This window comes from Primulina tabacum, chromosome 4, assembly GCF_025594145.1.
Source record: "Primulina tabacum isolate GXHZ01 chromosome 4, ASM2559414v2, whole genome shotgun sequence".
Classification (NCBI taxonomy): Eukaryota; Viridiplantae; Streptophyta; class Magnoliopsida; order Lamiales; family Gesneriaceae; genus Primulina; species Primulina tabacum.
This window is the reverse complement of record NC_134553.1, coordinates 41,402,544-41,410,856: the sequence shown is the minus strand read 5'-3', so window position 1 is coordinate 41,410,856 and position 8,313 is coordinate 41,402,544. Positions and strand designations below refer to the sequence as shown.

General features: G+C 35.5%; 1 long non-coding RNA gene across 1 annotated transcript; it reads right to left on the bottom strand.

The window, feature by feature from the left end:
• Positions 1-6,923: 6,923 nt before the first annotated feature.
• LOC142541644 (uncharacterized) lies at positions 6,924-7,966 on the bottom strand. The gene is made up of 2 exons (XR_012819432.1): positions 7,862-7,966; positions 6,924-7,034 (listed from the first exon to the last, which is right to left on the bottom strand). It is a non-coding gene; the product is annotated as an uncharacterized LOC142541644 (long non-coding RNA).
• Positions 7,967-8,313: the final 347 nt, after the last annotated feature.

Below are 8,313 nucleotides of genomic sequence, written 5' to 3'. Positions count from 1 at the left end.
TCTGATTGCCTATGATTTCGAGGACGAAATCGAATCTTATGGGGGGAGAAATGTAAGGTCCGAGAAATTTATCCTGTTAATCTGAAATGATTTGGTAAATAATTGATATGATTATAGACGGAATGGATTAGACCGAAAAGACGGAAGAAAACACGGAATATGTGCGAGGACAGAACACCTCACGCATATGCGCGACAAGGAGTCGCGCATATGCGTGTGGGTGGCAGAAGACCTCGCGCATATGCGCGAGAAGTGATCACGCATATGCGCGAGCTGTGCGGGAAGCCAAAGGGAAGTCCAGAGAAGTTGGCGCATATGCGCCGATTGGGGCGCGCATATGCGCGAGTGCTGAATGCGGAGACAGTAGGTCTCGCGCATATGCGCGGAGATGAGGCGCGCATATGCGCGAGCTGCCGAGACACAAGCGCCGAGACTCGAAAGTCTCGCTCATATGAGCCGACGGTGGTCGCGCATATGCGCGAGACGTGTTGCGTTAAGAAGTGGCCATTTGTCCCTTGAACATGCAGGATATATATATAACATATGAACATTTCATTTCTTCAAAAGACAAGAAGAAAGAAACGGTGGCTTCTGAGGAAAGTTCAAAATTCGTGATAACAGATTCAATTCACACAAGATCTGGCCATCTGAATTTTAATCTGATTTCAGTACCGAGTTCCTATCGACACCGGCTACAACGGGACGTAAGTTTCTTAAGTTTTTGATATGATTTGAAATTATGATACTTCCAAAATCAGATACAAGTGATATATGTTGTTCTTACGATATCAGACATTGTATAATTGAAGTCAGATCAAAGAACGGGCTGTGTATGCAATTGTTAAGATTTTCTGAAGTAATATGATCGAGATTGTACATATTTTATATCATGACCTGTTCTTATTGAAGGTTATGATTCCTATTAATATCGATTATGAGTTATGGTATTATTTCTGTGATGTTGAGATTGACGGGGCGATCAAGACTGTATTATTGTGCCATCGAAACATCAGTAGATTGATTGTGATCAGATTCAGTATTGACTGAGATTGTATCATGATATCGTTGATATGGATCAGATTATGTTTGATTTGAATATTGATCAGAACAGGGTTTGAATAGAGTTATACATTGATACAGTATATTCGATATTGTCATTTCAGATTTGATATTGACATATTTGACTTCGAGACTTCGACTTCGTCATACCAAGAAGAGAAAGGTATAAATTGATGTTGACGCGGGATTGCACAACTCGAGTTAGATTCGACTTGAGTTTCCCAAAATCTCATACTTTATGTTATTGCATTGTTATTTGCAATTGAATATGATTGATATCTTTGGTCTATGGATTTATAGACAATGTATGTGTTGAGTCATAGGAGGATGTTCCTAGTCATACACATTTGATCTTGTGACAGTAGTGCCGGATAGTGATGGAATCGTCACTGGCACATTGCACATTGTCACAAGATAGGATATTGGTGAAAATGCCGAAGTCTGTGACGATTAGGTACAAGACACCGGACGTTTGGCTATATCGGAGTGGATAGAATTGGAGTTTCTTCTATTACTGGTGTTCGATATGGAAAGAGCCAAAGTCCGTGAAAAAGAACATACTACCACCCCGATCGGGAGTGTAGGTGGGTGTATGTTCTTATTCCGATCGAGATCCCTAGATTAGGACTGAGTCGAGTCTGAGTCTGAGAATCACGGAGAGTGATTCATTGCTTGATATGGAATTATGTTCCTGATGATGGTATATGTTTAGAATATAATTTATTCTTGATATTGATTCATGTTTAGGATTATAATACATGTGATGAATATTTGATTCATGTTCTGATTTTGATACATGTTATGAATGTTTATTTCATGCTTTTATATTGTTTATATGAAAGGCATGTATGCATGATTTATACTAGGAATATAATTCTCACCGGAGTTAATCCGGCTGTTGTCTTGTTTGTATGTGTGCATGACAACAGGTGAGACAGGATCAGGGTCAAGACAAGAAGAGAGATAGGTCATGATTATAATGGAGACTACGGACTTGGATTAATGATAGGGTTTGAACACTTGATAATTAGTTGTTAAACCTTAATTTTTATTGAATGTAGATTGTGCAGGACTTGTACTTTATTTTATATGAATAGGTATATTAGTTCATTCCATTACGTTCCGCATTTAAAGAAATTTTTTTTATGACCCAAATTACTTGATTAGTAAATTGATCCTAATGATGATTAAGAATTGGATTAGCGTCCGGGTCCCCACATTACATTTATAATTGTTAGTATTAATGTCGAACTCGGGGCCCCACAGTTACGTAAGCGTACTTTATAAGTTTAGCTCCTTATCAAATCAGGAATCCATCTTGAATTAGGATATTGTAATTTTATTATTCAAAATCTCTCAGATATATATTTTCCACTCTTAAAAATACCATGCACAATTAAATTATTATCAACTTTTGATTATAAAATATATATATCTATGTGTTCATACATATCTGTTTAAATTAAATAACTTTTATTTAACTACTCAATTAATTAATTAATCTATTCGTAGACTTTTTTTAGAATGTTTCACGAGAATTTTGCAACTGGTATTTACTATTAATAATTTATTATTTAATTAGTACATTCTAAATTTACTAAATAAATATTTATAAACTCAATATAACATTGATCGACGATTAGATAGTGTCGATGTGTTGAAGGGTACAAATCTTGTACATATAATGAAAATTGAAAAATTTGAAGAAAATTTTTCATTGATTCATTTTTCGCACCTTGTCAGTTTTGTGAACTCTTTTACTAAAATAGGCAGCCACACTCTCCTCACTTAATTAGTTGTTAAGCTAATTTTCACATCTTTTATTATATGGAATTGACCTATAAACTTCTTTATAAGCAATCTGTTTGATCTCCATCAAACTACAGCCGTCAAATTCAACTTCTTGAATTTGACTATCTCAACGGTAACATATAATCTGATACTTGTGTGACTCTAAATGGTTCAAGTGATACAGCTAGTCATAAGTTTACAACTTCATTTTGATTCCTAATAACATTTATTCTTATTCGGGCTTACCCAAATTAGCCTCATTCTTTTCATCAACCCCTTGATCAAGAACGTCATAACTCAAGTTTGATTGCACCTAGTCGGATCATGGTAAGATGCTCTATAGCATAGCCCCATGATCTCCTAGGTATCACTTATACTTCGTATAAAGACCTTAAGTTATGGTACCGTATAGTACGATCATTTCTACTCATATTTCCCGATCGAATATGTAATTATTGGTATATCTAGAGTTGCAAATGAATTTGATAACAATATTATATATCTTTGAGTAATAACAGTGACATGGAATATGCAACTGATGAAAAACTTCCAAAATATACATGTCTTACTCTGGCCAGAGATATTTTGCAATATTAACTCATCAGATCACATAAGATATCAACAGTCGTAGGTAAGCGATAAATCATCGACTACAATGTATTGGCTCTTACGTATTTCGAAACTATACCCAACCTCGTCATCTGATGACCCTCAACGGAGTCGGTAAACGAATTAAAGTGCATACTAATATGTAGAGTCTCCACGTTTTCTCGGGTCAAAGGACTAATGATATTCAACCATAACCAAGGACTATTCAACTCGATAAGTGACAACCACTTGGACAGCTTGAGGGAGGGTTGTTCAATGCATTATCAAATGATCACTTATCTGTATGAATGTGCATCTTCATATTCTTACCAATGAAATATGACGTTTACATCATATATACTAGTCTCAAACTCAAGCTCAATCGACATTTATCTTTATTTTAGGTGGCTGAATTGACTATGAACCTGTTTAGGATATATGATATATTTTATAATGAGTTTCATGATCTTATGTTGTGAGACATATCTTATTGTACATATTCTATATTCAAGGACTTTATCTATGCAAGCTGCATAGATATACAGATAAAGTAAATGTCATAATTGGATATTGTAAAATATTATTAAAATAATATTTATTTCCAATTAGAGTCAATAAGGTACAAGCCACAAATTGGTTCGCTAGACAAATGCTCTAACAAAAATATGAAAAATGAAAATATTGCACCAAAATCAATTGAAAGACGACCATAAATCTATGTAGATAAATTTACAGAATCAATTTGATTTGTTTACAAATTTATTAATGTGATTATTGTGTGCCATTAATTGACTTTGCATGTGCAATGGAAGAATTCACGTTCAAGATACAAATAATGACTAATAAACAAAAAAACAAGATTCTTACTCAACGTATCAGCTAATGTCTCTGTCCATGATTGTGTATATTTCTGTTCAATTTATCGTTAATAATTATAATCCCCAAAAATTCCCAAGTATCTGTCAGGGATTGGGATTGTTTCACGTGGGAGAGGAGCCAGCTATACCCGACTTGTTTTGAAACTTCCAAACAACAATTTTTTTTTTAATTTCAAATCATAAATAGAGTCCCCTAAATAAGAACTGGTCGACCAAAAATGCTGGAAGATTAGCCAAGTTGTTAACGTACATGTGTTGCATGTGTATATTTCTGTTTAATTTATCCTCAAATGAAAAAGTTATTGTAAAATATTACAAGTAAACCCAAATTAATAGACTGATGGATCATCCTCTAAACAAGATAGATCAGGATGGATTAGGCCCGAACAATGAGGACAACTAATAAAGAAGTGTTTTCAACCTATAAAAAAATTGTTATGACTTTTTAGTTCACAAATTCGTAAAATAAACAATTATAATCACTTTTTTTGAGGTTACAAAACATCAATTAAAAATGATTCTTCTAAGTTCTGATCGGTATAATTAAAAGCTATCATTATTCAATATAAAAGGTGATTATATATTTTGGTTAGTTTCAAAGATCTCAGTTGGTACACAAGCAATATTTGGTGCTCGTGAAATATCCTTCCGACGGGGCATCTAGTGGTTGGGCTTGGTAACATTTGTCATTTGAGTCCCCCCAAGTAAGTTTAATAAAAGAAAATTGTATTTTTTGGTCTTATATATTGTCATTCTATGATTTTAATTAGTCTTTTATTTTTTCAAATTTCAGTCTTGTATCTTTCATTTTTTTGTAATTTTAGTTCGTCAGTACCATGTTGGCGCGAAATCAATGGCACATGGGTGCCACATTAGTGTTACATCGTAAAAATGATTAAAATTGCAAAAAACGGTTGGGAAATTATATCGAAGCGATGCCGATCACGATGATAATATAGTACCCAAAAACTTGCGGAATAAAATAATCAACAAGAACACAAAGATTTACTTGGTTCACCCAATATAGGCTACGTCCACGGAGCACTGCAAGTTTTATAACTGGAAAAAATATTACAACAAGTGTATACACTAATACACTCAATATTTCTCACTCCCAAACCCGAGTATACCGAGAAAATAATTTCTCTAACTCACACAAGAGAATTCCCGCACTCAAGAAAAAAATGCACTTCTCTTTTTATCAAAGCTGAAAAGCTTTTGATTTTGGGATACAATAACTGAAGGAATTTAGCTCTATTTATAACTAATTTCCCTCGTTCAGTTATTAAACTTTTTCGATGTGGGATAAATAAGAAAACATGTTTTTTTTATTATTTTATTTAATGTGGGCACCACCCCATTAAATGCCACCTAACAATTCTCCCACGTGAAAACTTGATTTCACTCATGTCTTCACACCATCAGTGCAGCAGCTCATACCTCCTTTGTTAGTCCATGAGATCAACTGAAGTCAAACACAACATCAGTTTTTCAATGATAACAGCCTTCGTAAGCATACCAGCTGGATTCTTGCTTCTAGGAATCTTCTCAAGCTTCAAGACTCCATTCACCCGATCTCTAAAGATCTTCATTCCAAGGATTTGTTTTGCATCACCCAAATCCCTCAAAGCAAATTCCTTTGATAACTCTTTGTCGAGTTTATCAATCTTCTCCAGACAAGCTCCTGCTATCAACAAAGAATCTACATATATCAGTAGTATGATATAATAACCATCAAGCTTCACATAACAACAGTTATCAGCCTGATACGTCAGAAAACCATCATTATTCATTACACCATCAAACTTCTTGTACCACTGTCTTGGAGCTTGTTTGGGACCATACAAGCTCTTCTGAAGTTTGCACACCATTTTCTCTTTCCCTCGTACTTCAAATCCCTGTGATTGATTCATTTCTTTATCTAGCTTACCATGAAGAAATGTCGTCTTTACATCTAACTGTTCCATATGTAAATCTTCTTTTACCATCAATCCAAGTACTGTCCTGATAGCAGTTAACTTTACCACAAGAGAGAAAATATCAGTGTAACCATTGACTTCTTTTTCACATTTTACAACAAGTATTTCTTTTTACCGCTTGCTACCGTCATGTTCTAACCGGTACTCCCACTTGCTATGTAAAACCTTTTTACCTTCAGGAAAATCTGACAACTCTCACATGTGATTGGATGACAATGAATCCATCACATCTTCCATGGCTAACTCCCACTGTTTAAAGGTCTCATAAACATCCGATTTATTTTTCACAAAATAAACCCAAAATTTCCTGCTCGAATCGTCAATAGTAGTGCCATAATATCTTGAGTGATCTCCAAGGGATGTCAGAGGAGATGGTCCTCATACATCAGTATATGTACCAGCTCCAAATCCGTCGATTTCGGTTTCTCTAACCTCTTTTGAAAAGCTGACATTTTTCAGCTTTCCAAGAAATACAGCTTGTGTTCAACGATCTTTAATTCCGGTAGCTTTCCGTTTGAAACAAGCATTTTCATTCCCTTCTCACTCGTATCCCCAAGCCTACTATACCATAGAATTGAATTAGCTCCAGCATCCACATCCGCTAATTTATTTCTCAAACTGGAAGTCATATAAAGTGTTTCAGTTTTCTTTCCTCGAGCAACAATCATGGATCCCTTTTTCACTTTCCAAGAACCATCACCAAAGGTCACCTTATGACCTTCGTCATCAAACTGTCCCTCTAAAATCAGATTGTGTATCAACTTTGGTGCATGCCTTACTTTGTTGATTTCCAGACAGATCCATTTGTCATCTTCATCCGAATATCACCCATACCAATTATTTCCAAAGGTTTTCCATCAGCCAGGAAAACTTTTCCGTAATCTCCTGCAATGTAATTATCGAATACGTCACGATTACCAGTGGTATGAAACGAAGCTCCCGAGTCCATAACCCAAGAATCAATCGGGCTTTGCATGGATAGTAATAGAGCATCATGTACCTCCTCAGTAACAATATTAGCGTCGTTCTTTGTTGATTTGCAATTCTTTTTCAAGTGACCAGTCTCACTACAACTCAAACACTTCGCAGTCTTTTCAAATGTGTTATTATCTTTTTCATTTCTTGACTTGGATCTACCATGCCATTGGTTAGAACTCTTTTCGCCACTCCTGTCCCTTCATCTATTCTCGAGATTTAGAGCAGAACTTGATGATGTTCCTTCACCGGAATCCATCTTGCGAACTTCTTCGGCAAGAATTTGATCTCTGACATCATTTAATTTTAGTTTTTCTTTTCCAACAGAGTTGCTAACCGCTGCCCGCATCGGTTCTCAATTGTCTGGTAAAGACGCCAAAAAAATAAGTGCCTGAATCTCATCATCAAATTTAATTTCAACAGATGTTAGCTGTGAAACAATCGTGTTGAAATCATTGATTCTCTCATCTTCAAGTTAAATAACTTCTTCATGATATGTACTTTATTATTTGCCGATGACTCTTCGTACAAGTCCGACAAAATGGACATTATCTCCTCCGTTGTTTTTGCCTCCGCCACGTCATGTGCCACGTTCTTCGTTAGGATCAATCGTATTACACCTAACACTTGTCGATCAAGAAGCTTCCAGTCATCATCCTTCATCTTTTCCGGCTTTTTTTCCTGATAGAGGTTGATACAACTTCTTGCTACATAGATAATCTCTAATCTGTAACCGCCAGAACGAAAAATCTGTTCCGTCGAACTTGCTGATTCCAGGTCCCGATCCATCATCTCCGGCCATCACTTCTCTAGCCTTAGCAAAAATTTTAAAAAATCTTTTCTGATGTGGAAGATCAGACAAAGCTGCAACCACAGAGCATACTCAGAATTCTTAAGAATTTTCACAACAAGGCTCTGATACCAGTTGTTGGGAAATTATATCGAAGTGATGCTGATCATGATGATAATATAGTACCCAAAAACTTGCGGAATAAAATAACCAACAAGAACCCAAAGATTTACGTGGTTCACCCAATATATGT